The following is a 13,870-nucleotide window of genomic DNA, read 5'->3' on the forward strand; positions in this document are numbered from 1 at the left end:
TCATTGCTAGGTAACAGGTAACCCTGTCGAGGCTATGAACGCCTGTTGGCAGCAGAAGCTCTACCTACGACAAATGTGTACACCTAAAATTGATCTACAGAGATTTCTTTTTTTTTATCTTTATAAACCAAGTAATGACTGATGTAAGTACAATGACTAACTTTGGGAAGAAGATAATCAAAATTAGGATAGATGGAACAAAATGTTGTTGTTAACAAATAGCACTGTGTACCTTATATTTCTACAATAAAGTTTGATTTTCCAAAACCATTTCTATTTTAGAAGTTTTACAAAATTCAAAAAACTATCAGAGATAACTGGTTCTTTCAAGTGAATCGCAAATTGTTGTGACCATCAACAACCCCCTTTTTATTAGTGTTAGCAGTAACATTAATAAATGGGGACCCTTCCAAAAAATTAAAAAACTTAGCACTTAAAGATTGCCTTTTTATTTTCAATAAAACATGATATCAAAGAAAAACTCCCACCAATATGAATTCCTACCTTTTCATGCTTCATGCGCTTAAAAACATTACAAGTATTGAGCCTCCTTATGAAAAGCACCATATAACCACAAAAAGCTAGGAAAACCCTTGTAAGCAGAAAGTCTCGAGTACTAAGAAAAACTTTAATAAACCCGCTTTTTAATGATATCATCACATCGCAAAAAGGGTAATGGCAGGCATCTTTTACACAAGAAACTCTTCAAAATGTGAAAAAGCGAGAACGCGAGAATGCGAGATCGGAAGTCTTACAAACTCATCGCATATCGCAGATTTCATCTACCAAAGCACCACTTAATACAAATCACCCAAATTTTGTGAAATGCGATAAGCTTCTCGCAAATCACATCTCGCAGCTGCATGATGAAATAAATGGTTGTTAAAGATAATAGGTTTTGTGACATTGCGATCTGTGATATTGCGAAGCAAATCGCAAAATCACTTTATCACAATTCTAAGGGCTCAAAACTCAATGATAGTACTTTCCATCGTTCGATGCAAGAGTTATGAGCATTAATGTTAGCTTAACAGTTCATTGATGGTATTTATTAAAAACAAATAAGATCTACTTTAAAGGACCATCTCACGTAAGGTGATATCTTTGATATGATTTTAAAAATTAAAAGCTTTCCCGTCACCTTATTGTTGTTCACTATCCACCGTCATCCTTATCATCTCTTTGTTCTATGCTTACAATTTTCAGGAGTAGTACACAGAACAACACACAGAGCATAACGGGAAAGAAAGGAAAAGCTCCCGCATCTGAAAAATCATAAATGACTCCGTTATTTACAGACACCACTTGTACCAAGGAAGTAGGGATATCTACTTGGGAAGGAATGTACCGACTGTTAGAAGAGGAAAACCCGAGAGTTATGAAGGTTACAGTTATGACAGATGGACGTGGGTCATCCGAAGCATCACTAACAGAGCTTGCATGCTCGTTTCTGCACCATATTGCAGCAAGGCAGAAGATACTCCCTTACACGGATATGGTAATGTGGATTATAGACCATGCCGATATATCCGATAGGGAATTCAAGACAAGGAACCAGGAGGTCATGGGGTCATTTACCCCAAGTAATTTAAGGCGTATGTATCACCTGCCAGAACCCTAGGCCAGTTATAACAAATAGTTTTTGGAAAATTTCGCCAAAGAGAATGAGGATTTGGTAGACTGCACAAAGAGCTAGTCTGCGAAGGAGGAGCCATTAAAAAAGGATAAAAATGGTATGTATGTCACTGGCTCCCTCTCTTCGCCCTATTGTTTTGCTGCTGCAATGTTGTGTAGACCATTTGGGAAGCCAAATATCAATAAGTTTTCATCAGAATGGTTGCCTTTATTGGATGCGGCCACCAATGGAACCATAATGGATTGGGCCCAAATTTTGTCGGATAATTTAGCTTCTGTTATTTTAAATTATCGAACTAAAAGAACTTTTGCTCAAAAAATTTACCCTCCATTCTTTTTAGCTGCCTACGTCATGGATGCCATTCGTTTCGTCTCTGATTTTCCCATCATGGGGTGGAAATGGACAGTACAGAACCCTGTACCTATTCAGGTTTATCACAAAGAACCATGGGAATCCAATTTCATCTCACATTTCTACAAGATTTGTCATGGACTGATGCTTCCTATTCATAAAATGCTATATGACAAAGATGCCCAAATATTCTCCCCAGAAGCTGAAGTTGACATTCTCCCTGTGAGAAGGTGGTTCGGGAAAGATTTTTTCACATACATTAGGGTATTTGGGAGCATTTCTTCACCTCACGTACTTCCTTTGTATGTCCCTGACAAACTAATGGCCTGAGAGATAGCTTACCAGACCTATGGTGTTGGGGAAATGAGCAGAGAATTCAAGAATTCTAAGAAGGCCATCTGGTCTCAATTCCCTATAGTCTGCGGGGCTTTTGCATTATTTGATTTAGGGCATCCTTTTAAAGAGGTTTATAATATTCTATGTTTATAGCTACCAAAGTTCCAAGGGAGGCAGTATGATCCCTTTGATGTTATAAAGAATTTTACAATGATGGTGAAAATAAAAGTGTTTACTAAAGAAGATGACCTCTTCGACAATGCCTTTCAATAGAAGAGCACTCTCAGAGAGATTCTACATATGGCACAACTTTAGTTTGACCAAGGAAAACTTCAAGAGTTTAACCGTTACAGAGAACAGAGTTTGGCAAATGTCCCATTAGACAAATTACGCATTGAACCTGTTAGCGCTTGAGATTTCACCCTAGGCTGAGGAAGGTAAACCTTCAAGGCAACATCAAACCATTTCACCTCGTAGCTAGCCCTACGGGGTATGAGAAGGCTCTCTCCGGTCTATCTCGGCAAATTTTCAATGGGGTGAGATGACCAATCAAAGGTAACACTGATATTAGGCTAGTAAACTGATTAGGAAGTGTTGATTTGGGGTTTTAATGACGGGGTTTTTCTGGGCTGCATGGGCAAAATCACAGCTTGAACAGAGAAATATAATGACTACACAGATTATCAACTGAGGCAAGGTAGGCAAGCAATTTAACACCAAATCTAGATTTTAAATGGGATGGCAAGACTGGTGAGGAGCTGACAAGGGCATAGGAGATGAATCCTTGTCAAACAGAAGAAAACATCGAACGTGAACAAACTTATAGGAGGAGCATATAATACTATGAATTCCTACCTAAACACTTCATTTGTTCAGCTAGAAATGATCATGAAATGAAATGAAACATAACGGTTTACATATGTAACAGAGGAAAAACTAATGTTAAATTGTCATACCACATGAATCTCAGAAAACAGAGCTGTGAAATTCCATTAAATTCTCTGCCAAAAAACTGTACAATGAAAGCTCTGTTCCAGCACTCAGCACTCAGAAAATCTCCCCTCTCTCCTACAAAATGAATTTTTAATACAATAAATAAATAAAAATGCTGCCCAAAACAGGGGCGTTGTTTTAACTAAAGCCATAAAAATAGAGCAGATGGAAACAAGAAACAAGAGGCGCGTTTTCACAGTTCAGAGCCGTCTTAATTTGGTCAACTGTACAAGATATGAGGCTATTGACAGTTGCAACCGATCCTAAAGATAGCGCACAGAGTTGATTAAAATCTGGAAAACCACAGTCGACAACGAGCCACTGGAGATTGTGTCATTAATGACATTGCTACCCAAACTCAACTGTGTGCCACAAAATCCAATGGTAAAGGAGCCACGTAGTTGGGATCACCACCGTTGAGAACGACATTCATGGCCACTATACATACATCAGTGCAGCTCTCCTGGAGAATAAACATGTTACCCTGATTCGAATTCAAGTTGTTGACACGCAAACGAACCTATGAATGCCACTTTGCAAACTGCGCCCCAAAATCTGGAAATGCGTTGGCCATTTTAATAAAACTAATTTTCCACCGATTCAGCTTATGGTGACAACTAAACTAAGAGTCCCAACAATCGCCCGCAATTCCCACAAAATCTCCAAAAGATCGCACCGTGATCTGTCAATTCGCTCAACCATTTGTCGCCTTACCAGCAATCCGAGTTTCACAAATGCCGGGTGCTAAGTGACTAGGTGTTGAGATTTGAACGAAGTAGCCTATCCGCAATCTTCACATTAAACCCAAATTCATTTCCCAGCAGACGCTCTTTCCAGTGATTGAAAAATTCACAACAGAGATTGTCACGGAAAGATATTATGGCTGGCAGTTAAACGCCCACCGAGCAACTTTGCCTAGCTATATTCATCAATTTGATGTTTAAGAGAACAAGGCACAGACGTCTCGACTCTCTGAAAGGTTAAGTAGAGGCGATAATAGTGTGTCGATCACTTAAAAGAGGGAAAAGAGAGACGCAGATCATGGCGGGCATCAGTAGCAAGAGCAAGACTATGTTGTTGCTTGTAGTATTTGCTGCGTCCACCCAATCAGCTTGACAGCATGTCTTCCTAAATAACGAGCCTGGACATGCTTGTACACACCAGTTTCATAATGGGCAAAGTCCTCATAAACAGAAAATGAGACCTCTATCGGACCATTAGTGAAAACCTCAGCCATTATATTGTATGGATCTGATTTGATTCTGTATGCATTTGAACTGTAGTGCTTGGAGTGTGACCAATTTTGATTATCCTTGTAGTGCTTGACACACCGAGGTGTTGGGTATGAAGGCTCGCAACCAGGATGATTACAACCATCGTTGTCAAAGTAGGGATAACACTCATCAATTACTACACCCCTTCGACTGAAATAACGCCATGCAGATAATGGAAAACTACCATTACACCCTGATCCACATCTAAATCCACAGCATGCCACTAAATCGTTTTCTGAAAGAGTGGCATTCACTTGAAAGTGAACGCAAAATCGGTCTAACAGTGCTGAGAAGTTCCGACCTGAGGCTTGAATAGCTTGTGACAGGGCTTTACAAACAGCAGTTGACAAACAAACATTTTGCATATGATCAGAACTTAATATACGTTCAAGGAGTGGCCAGAAGTGTCTCAGTATGAGGATAATAGTCTCATCTCCAAGTGGTGAGGAAAAACCAGGGGTTGAAAGCTGGGTGAAAATTGCACCCATCCTGTAGAATGCCCTCGCAACTGACTCTAAAAGTTTGAGCATAACCAATTGAATGCTGTGTCAAACACACCATGCCCTCGTGCGCATTTCATCAACAAGTTCATATAGGTGTTGAATAGGTAGTGATAAATCATATTTGTAAACAACACCTGCTCTCCCTAGTGCCTCTGTAATACCCTCACGTATTCACCAAAATGCAGCAATCTGATTGTAGTCTTGTGCCACACTACCATCAACAATGAGACTATTTTCAAGACAACTCTCCAGAAAGGCATCCAACTTTGCTTTGTCATGCAACTGGTTGCTACCGGTAGTCTCAATCAAAACATAGAATTACTCCTTTGAAGAAGGTAAAGGGTTCCTGACACCTTCCAAGTAATTCAAAGCCATGTCCAAAGAAGCAAGATCCAAAAAATTCGAACGCTGAGATAATCTCTCCCAATTTCCTTTTAGCTTCAGAGAGAAGTCTCTTGCAGCTCAAGTAATCTCCACATGCAAGAAAGGCAAGATTTATTGATGAAAGCCTTGGTGGTACAAGAATTGAAACCTTTGTGACTATGCCAAGGGCGCCTTCACTTCCAATGAATAACTGCTTCAAATCATATCCCGTATTGTCTTTTCTCAAGGTTCCAAGCATATCAACCACAGTGCCACTTGCAAGAACAACTTCAAGCCCTAGAACATTTCCACGAAGAGACCCATATCGAAAAAGACATATGCCCCCTGCATTTATGGAAATATTTCCACCAATTTGACAGCTACCTTTTGCACCGAGGTCAATGGGCATCATATACCCCTGATCAGCTCAAATGTGTCAAGATTCTCCAGGACGCAACCAGCTTCACAAACCAAGATGCCACTAACCTTATCACAGGAAATTATGTTGTTCATCAACCCCAGATTAACAATCACCTCATCAAAAACAAGGACACTCCCACCCACGAGGCCAGTATTACCACCTTGTGGAACAACTGCTAGACATCTTGAATTACAATATTTTAGGATCTGTGAGACTTCTTCAGTGTTCCTAGGACGAAGTAGGAGTTGGCTTGAACTCTTATATTTCCTCATCCAATCATGATTTGCCGTAGCCAATTCATCTTTATACTGAATGACATTTTTCTCTCCAAGTATATTTTGAAAATGAAGAATATCTCTAGCTTCTATCATAGAAAAGGAAGGATTTCTCTGTATTTTCGTAGCTGCAGTTCCATAAGATCTTGTCTGGGAATCATATAAACTTTCTAGCTCTGGAAGTGGAGGAAAATGAAAAAACCAAAAAGACTTGCATGCCGATTGAAAGGGCTGTCGTTTATTCATAAGCCTCATGCTGAATTTGTTTTCTTTGTGCTTTTGCAGACATAGGAGCTTTGAAGTCGCTGCTCCCTTTTGAAGAGCTAGAGAATAAATTACACAAATTTAAACAACACATTAATGATTTCTTCTTCAAAACAGGATTTTGAAGAAGAATCAATCTCTGACATGAGACGGAGTCTAACAGAACCAATAAGGGAGCCCACTCCTAGTGTTAGCATAAGTGGAAGTTCGAGAGAGGATAAGTCTAAATCAAAGTCCGAAAGGGAATTATCTGAAAAATCCAATAAGAAGTCAAAGAGTGAACACATTAGAAGTGAAGGGTCAATCAAAGATACAACTCAGTCCATAGAGAAGCCTGATCAGCAGGTTTTGTCCCCGAAATAGGCCGAGACTCTCGCTCCCCTCGCAAAGCCAACAAAGCCACTTGTAGTGGATCTAGAAAAGGAATGGGAAAATTTTAATGAATTAATCAACAATGAGGAGTACAACACAGAGCCACTAACAAACCTAGAAGAGACAACAGCACGGATGATAATAGAAGAGGTTATTAATACTTAAGACACAGAGCATATTCTTGTTGCTCCGTCGTCCGAAATTGTACTAAGGATAGAGGAGATTCCTCCTCTAGATGTATTTTATAGCTTGCAACATAAAACTGTTGTTAGGAGACAAAGGAAGGAAAGAAAAATAGATTTCGTGCTCTCTCCAGAGGCTGAAGCTCTAGATGTTTTGTGGAAGGACTCAACAACCGATCCATCAGAAAACCTATCTAGGCTCTCTCCGATCGTAGGGGCATATGCTTCTGCAACAATTGATAAAGCAACTGAAGTTCAAATTCGATTAAAAGAAGAGGAGGATAAGATCCTATTTTTGGAAAAATAGCTACAGCACGCCAACATCAGCCAAGAAGCAGAAATACAATTGGAAAAACTACAACAGGACTTCCAACAAATGCAGTTAGATTACCAAAACAATCTGGCCAATAAAGAACAACAGTTACAGGCCACAATAGAACTGCATAAGGACGACCCTAAAATTGAAGAATTCGTCACAGAAGCCCTTGCCATCAATGGCCAACTCTTACAACAAGAAGAAATGCTTTGACGAAGGATCTCACAATGGAATTCCCATTGCGGATAAAGCGATAAAATTACAAATCAAGTCATAGATTTATGACTTGATTATGATTCAGTTTTTAAGAAAGCTTCTGACTTTTTGAATTGGCAGAACTCAGAGGAAGGACAAAGAGGAGAATTGCCCAGGATCGATGAGTCTCATAAAGAAATATTATTTGCAAAATGGGATGCACAGCTCAAGGAAGCAAAGCAGGCGATGGAGGAAGCAACAGAAGCAGCAAACAATGTAAGCGACTGCATCAACAAAAATCTGCACAAAGAAAATTTAATATCAGAAACCACTCTAGGATTCCTTCCAAAGGCGCAACAGCTGCAAACAAGGTGGAAGCAGATGGCAGAGGAAAAGGCAGAGTCAATTAAGCAGATAAGCAAGTTAAACTGGGACACTTACTGGCAATATCTGGTAAAACCACATAGCCAGTGGATGACTCTGAAGTGCCTCATAACCTCCACCAAGAAGATAGTGCCAGCACTCACCAATTCCATATTCGTAGGTCAATTGAAAGCTGAAGTCAGCCAACCGACGCTCTTGAAGCCCATGTTGGACATTTGCAACTTAAAAGAATAGATACATGATTTAGCATAGATACAGTTTTAGTTTGATTTTAGTTCATTTTTTCTAAAAAAGAGGATGGTCATTTTCAACCTCCTCATCTATTTTTTAATAACTATTTTTAGATTTTAGTTAGTAGTATTTAAACCCCTCTCATGCATTTAGAGAGGGGTCCAGAAATTTATCAAAAACAATTCTTCAGAATGTGTAGTTTTCCCCCCACTGAGGAGGTTTTGATAAATGAATGGAACGAGATTTATTTATATCTGAGTTTGATGTCTGCTACTGAAATGCACTTTTGTACTCTTAGTGGATATTGAATTATTTGAAGATAAATCTATATTGTTGAAGCTCATGAGTAGAACCTATTACCAATGGTACTTTTATCTCCTAATACTTTTTGCTTATGTGCCAAGTGATAAATTATTTTCAGTTATTGATATATGAAAGCCTGAATGTTCAGTTGTCATTATTGCACTTTTGTACGGTGATAACTATTCTTTTATGCTGAGTGTATGAATAACTTATTATGCGATGTGTTTATCATAATTGTTTCGGCTAATTTCTTATACGAAACAATCATTTTTAATGGATTCCTTTCTCGTAGTGATTGAATGATTTTTATTACCAATTGCTGTTGGAAATTACTTTAGATTGCATAAACAAAACATTACTCTAGGGATAGTTTAGAGTTAGATGTTTTCCTTCCTTAGAATAAATTGCATATGTTAGTTAAGAGATAGATTAAATTTAGAATGAAGCATTTACCCCATAAATTCAAAAACAAAAACATCATCCCATTAGTTAACCATCATAAACAGATTGGGAAACTGGTCCCATCATCCCCAGTCGGAGCCACTATTCCAAATGGAAAAGGAGCTGCTTTCAAGGTCCAGACCGAGTGGTTATCCCCCTTGTTGTAAATCAATTTTTTGGGCCTTCAACACTCTCATAGATTATTTCAAGGCACTATATCCCACCTATTCACATTATCTTGACTCATTGCAAGCAAGTGGAAATCTTAAGGAGATTACGTGTTACTCCCTTCAGAAGAAGTTTGTTGAGAGAGAGAAGGACTTTTAGAAGAATACAACTTCTCAGTCTACTGAAGAATTTGGTGCCTTGCACAAAAAGAGAAGAATAAGGGACAAGATTCTTCTAGAGGAAGAGGTGGTCGAAGAGGAAGAGAAAGGAGGAAATTTAGAGGCAGGGGGGTAGACAGTTTCAAGGAGAAAAATCTGATCTTCATTGCATATGATGCAATAGAGATGGACATGATACTTCCACTAGTAAGTTTCCTTGGGGCAAAATTGAGCAGGAAATAAACGAATGAAAAGGTAAAATAATTGACAAAGGGAAAGGTAAATCATTGAATCTGCTCACTATATTGTGGCACATTGCAACATTGGAGTAACTGAAGACCTATTCAATGCTTCACTTGCTTCATGGAAGGATGATTGGTTTCTTAATTCAGGAGCAACTTGCCTATTATGAAACTAGCTCAAGAAAAGATAGATCAAAGCCTTAGAATTTAGCCTCTTCGAGGGGGCAACCTCCTTTACATTACATAAATGAACAATTCTTGGATGATACAAATGAAAAAACCTCCTTTCTAGATATAGGAGTCTAATGAGTCACAATATAACCCAGCCGACCTAACAATAATAATATAAAGCCACAAAAATAACAATAGAGGGATTCTATGGGGCACAGTAATAATAATATGGGGATAATAGGGGCACAACAATATTAATAAGGGATGCAACTGCAATATTAATGGGGTAATCACTAGTATTATAGGGACCCAACATACCCCTCTCCTTCAAAAAAGTGTTGTCCTCAACGCTTGAGTAGTTCTGGATGCTTCTGTATAAAATTCTCATCCTCCCATGTGGAATCTTCAGCAAATAAGTTCTTCCACTTGATAAGATACTCCAAAATTTATCGTTTTCGTAGCTGTCAAGTTCTTGTTTCTATGACTGCTCCAGTTCCAATATAATTTTTCCTTCCTCGTCAAGTTCTGGAAATATTGTTTGAACTGGGAGCTTGTTGCCTATAACCTTCTTTAAACATGAAACATGGAAAACTGGGTGCAATCGAGAAGCTACAGGAAGCTCCAATTTGTATGCCATAGTACCAATCTTTTGCAACACCTTGTACGGACCATAATACTTTGGTGATAATTTATTATCCTTCTTAGTTTGATTGAGGGATATTTTCTTATATGGTTGTAGCCGTAGGAATACCCAATCATCTACATCAAAACTTCTTTCGCTGCGATGTTGATCTGCCTGTTGTTTCATTCTATTATGTGCCAACACGAGGTTATCCTTTAAGAGTTGGAGGACTTGTTGTTGATGTTCGATGTGATGTTCCACTGCTTGAACCTTAGAATTTTCTCTTAAATATGATGTGATGGATGGTGGCTGATATCCATAAAGTGCCATAAAAGGGGTCATTTTTGTTGTTGTATGGAAGGAAGTGTTATACCACCATTCAGCTAGAGGCAATCATTTGACCCATTGTGTTTGTTTATCAGATACAAAGCAATGAAGATATCCTTCCAAACATTTGTTTACTATCTCAGTTTGCCCATCATATTGAGGATGATAAGATGAGCTATGAGCTAACTGAGTACCAAGACAAGAAAATAATTTTGTCCAAAAATTTCTAGTGAAAATGGGATCTCTGTCACTTACAATAATCTTTGGGTTTCCATGTAGCTTTTGAATTGTTTCCATAAATGTAGTAGATACTGTACTGGATTTAAATGGATGTGATAATGCACAAAAGTGTGCATTCTTGGTAAGTCTGTCAACTACCACCATGATGACACTCTTTCCCTCAAACTTGGGTAAACCTGTGATAAAATCCATTGAAACCTCCTTCCAACGTTGGCTTGGAATGGATAAAGGTTGTAATAGACCCGGGGTCTTAATTGTTTCAACTTTATTTTGTTGGCAAACCAAACATTCCGCCACAAACTTTTGAATATCCGATTTAAGACCATCCCAAAAAAATTCCTTCTTAACCTTGTGGTAAGTTTTTAAAAATCCTAAGTGCCCTCCTAAGGGAGAAGTGTGCAATTCCATAAGAATCTTTTGTTTTAGTTGGGAATTCTTACAAAGGTATAAGCGATCTTTGTACCATAAAGAATAATTTTTCCAGCTAAATGTATCAGATGTACTGGAATCTTGTTGTAACTTTTGAATAAGTGCCCACACTTCTTCATCATTCTTCCATTCCTCCCTTGCTTCATTTATACAATCTGGTTGGATAATAGAAATGGCGCACAACAATGCTTCCACATCCTCATCCTTTCTTGAGAGTGCATCTGCCACCACATTTTGCTTCCCTTTTTTGTAGATGATTTCAAAGTCATAACCCAACATCTTTGTGACCCACTTTTGTTGCTCTTCAGAGGATAATCTTTGTTCTAAAAAGTATTTAAGGCTATCATGATATTTTTTTACCTTGAAGTGTCTTCCCATTAGGTAGGGTCACCATTTCTTAAGTGCATGGAGTATTGCCAACATTTCCTTCTCATAAATAGCTTTGTGTAAAAACTTTCCCTTGATTGGATGACTTTCAAAAGCAATGGGTCTTTCATCTTGCATTAAAACAGCACCAATTCCATTTCCTGAAGCATCACATTCCACAATAAAGGTTTTTGTGAAGTCTGGTGTAGCTAAGACCAGTGCTTGGCACATTGCCTCTTTAAGATGTTCGAAGGCCTTTGTTGCTTCTGGAGTCCATGAAAATGCATCTTTCTTCAATAATGTTGTTAGAGGTGCTGCTATTCTCCCATAATCCTTAACAAACTTGCGATAATACCCTGTCAACCCAAGAAATCCTCGCAGATGCTTTATGGATGTGGGTATTTTCCATTCCTTAATGGCTTTAATTTTTCTAGGGTCTACCTTAACTCCTTCATGAGATACAATATGACCCAGATATTCCACCTCTTGTACTCCAAAGAAACATTTGGATCTTTTTGCATATAATTGTTTCTCCTCCAATAGTTGTAGCACCCTGTCAACATGTTCAACATGATCCTTCCAAGACTTGTTGTAGATTAGTATATCATCAAAAAATACTAACACAATTTTTCTAAGGAATGGTTTGAAAATGGAATTCATCAAACCTTGAAATGTTGAAGGTGCATTGGTAAGGCCAAAAGGCATGACCAAAAATTCATAATGACCCTCATGAGTTCTAAATTCTGTTTTCGGAATGTCTTCAGTCTTCATTCTGATTTGATGATATCCTGAACGAAGATCCAACTTGGTGAAGTAAATTGATCCATGCAATTCATCCAATAATTCATCAATGACAGAAATGGGAAACTTATCTTTAATAGTGAGCTTGTTGAGCTCCCTATAATCCGGACACATGCGCCATGATCCATCCTTCTTGTGCACCAATACTACTGGAGCAGAGAAAGAACTTTGACTTGGTTGAATTATACCAGCCTCTAGCATTTCTGCAACCATACGTTCAATTTCACTCTTTTGGGCATAGGGATATCTGTACGGCCTGATGTTTGGAGGAACACTTCCTGGAATCAGATGAATAGCATGATCATGATCACGAATAGGTGGGAGACCTTTGGGAGTCTCAAATACCTTGGAATGATTGTCAAGACTTTTTGGAGATCTGGAGAAATAGATGATTCCAATGTGGAAACATCTAGCGAACATAATTGTGCAATTACACCTCTTTGTTCCTTTTTTAGAAGCTTTGTCATACCGTTAGAGCTGATTATCTTTCCTGGTTTCCCTGCAATACCCCTTAATTCAAATTCCTTTCCTCCACAGAAAATTTCATGAAAAGTTCTTGAAAATTAAAAGCTATTGTACCCAAGGATTGTAGCCATTGGACTCCTAGTACAACATCAACACCTCCCATTGGAATGGAAAGCATTGGGCTAGTCAATACATATTCTCCCATGGATAGCTTGATATTATGGCACTTTCTAGAGCAATTTATTGTTCCTCCATTTGCAACCATCACTTGACACTCTGGTGCTGGATATAAGAAGCAATTCAATTCTTTTGCTACCTTACAATGAATAAAATTGTGGGTACTTCCTGAATCAATCAACACTATTACCTTTTTCTTCTTGATTTGTCCTTCTATCTTGATGGTTTGAGGAGTGGTAATTCCAGCCAATGCATTACAAGATATGGTCGGATTCATTTCTTCTTTATCTAGGCTTTGTTCCTGGAGTATATCCTCTTCTTTTGACCTTTCTTGCTCCTTTTCTTCTTCCTCTTCACAATCTATGTAGAATAATTTCTTCTCAGCACACTTATGACCTTTAGTGTATTTGCTATCACAACTGTAACAAAGCCCTTTTGCTCTTTTTTCTTCCAATTGTTGTGGTGTCAACCTTATAGGTTGTGGAAGACTAGGGGCAACAACACTTCCATCTTTATAGTTGTGAGTGGTATGCTTCCTAGTTGCCATAATTTTGCTTTCCATTTTTCTTGCTAACCTGAATGCCTTCTCTAATGAATCAGGTTCCCAAAGGCGAACATCATGTTGGATATTATCCTTTAAATACCCTATGAACACATCAATCCTATGCTCCTCTGGAATATTTTTTACCCTTATGTTCAATTTTTGGAACTCCTCAATGTGCTCCATTATTGAACCCTTTTGTTTGAGACTTATCAATTGGCTAAAAAAAGTGTTGCTTTTTTGTATCCTCATAATGTGCTATCAATTCTTCCGTAAAAATTTCCCAAGTGATAATTTGTTTATGAGAGCAAAGCCATGGATAC

At 38.4% G+C, this 13,870-nt stretch overlaps 2 pseudogenes; both read right to left on the reverse strand.

Moving 5' to 3' along the window:
* Positions 1 to 4,385: 4,385 nt before the first annotated feature.
* Positions 4,386 to 5,078, reverse strand: LOC149208648 (cathepsin B-like protease 3 pseudogene; annotated as a pseudogene).
* A 60-nt stretch (positions 5,079 to 5,138) lies between these two features.
* Positions 5,139 to 6,407, reverse strand: LOC149208649 (D-2-hydroxyglutarate dehydrogenase, mitochondrial pseudogene; annotated as a pseudogene).
* Between the last annotated feature and the right edge of the window lie 7,463 nt (positions 6,408 to 13,870).

This window comes from Pinus tabuliformis, chromosome 1_2 (assembly GCF_031772625.1).
Source record: "Pinus tabuliformis cultivar Carrire ecotype Pingquan chromosome 1_2, CPIR1, whole genome shotgun sequence".
NCBI lineage: Eukaryota > Viridiplantae > Streptophyta > Pinopsida > Pinales > Pinaceae > Pinus > Pinus tabuliformis.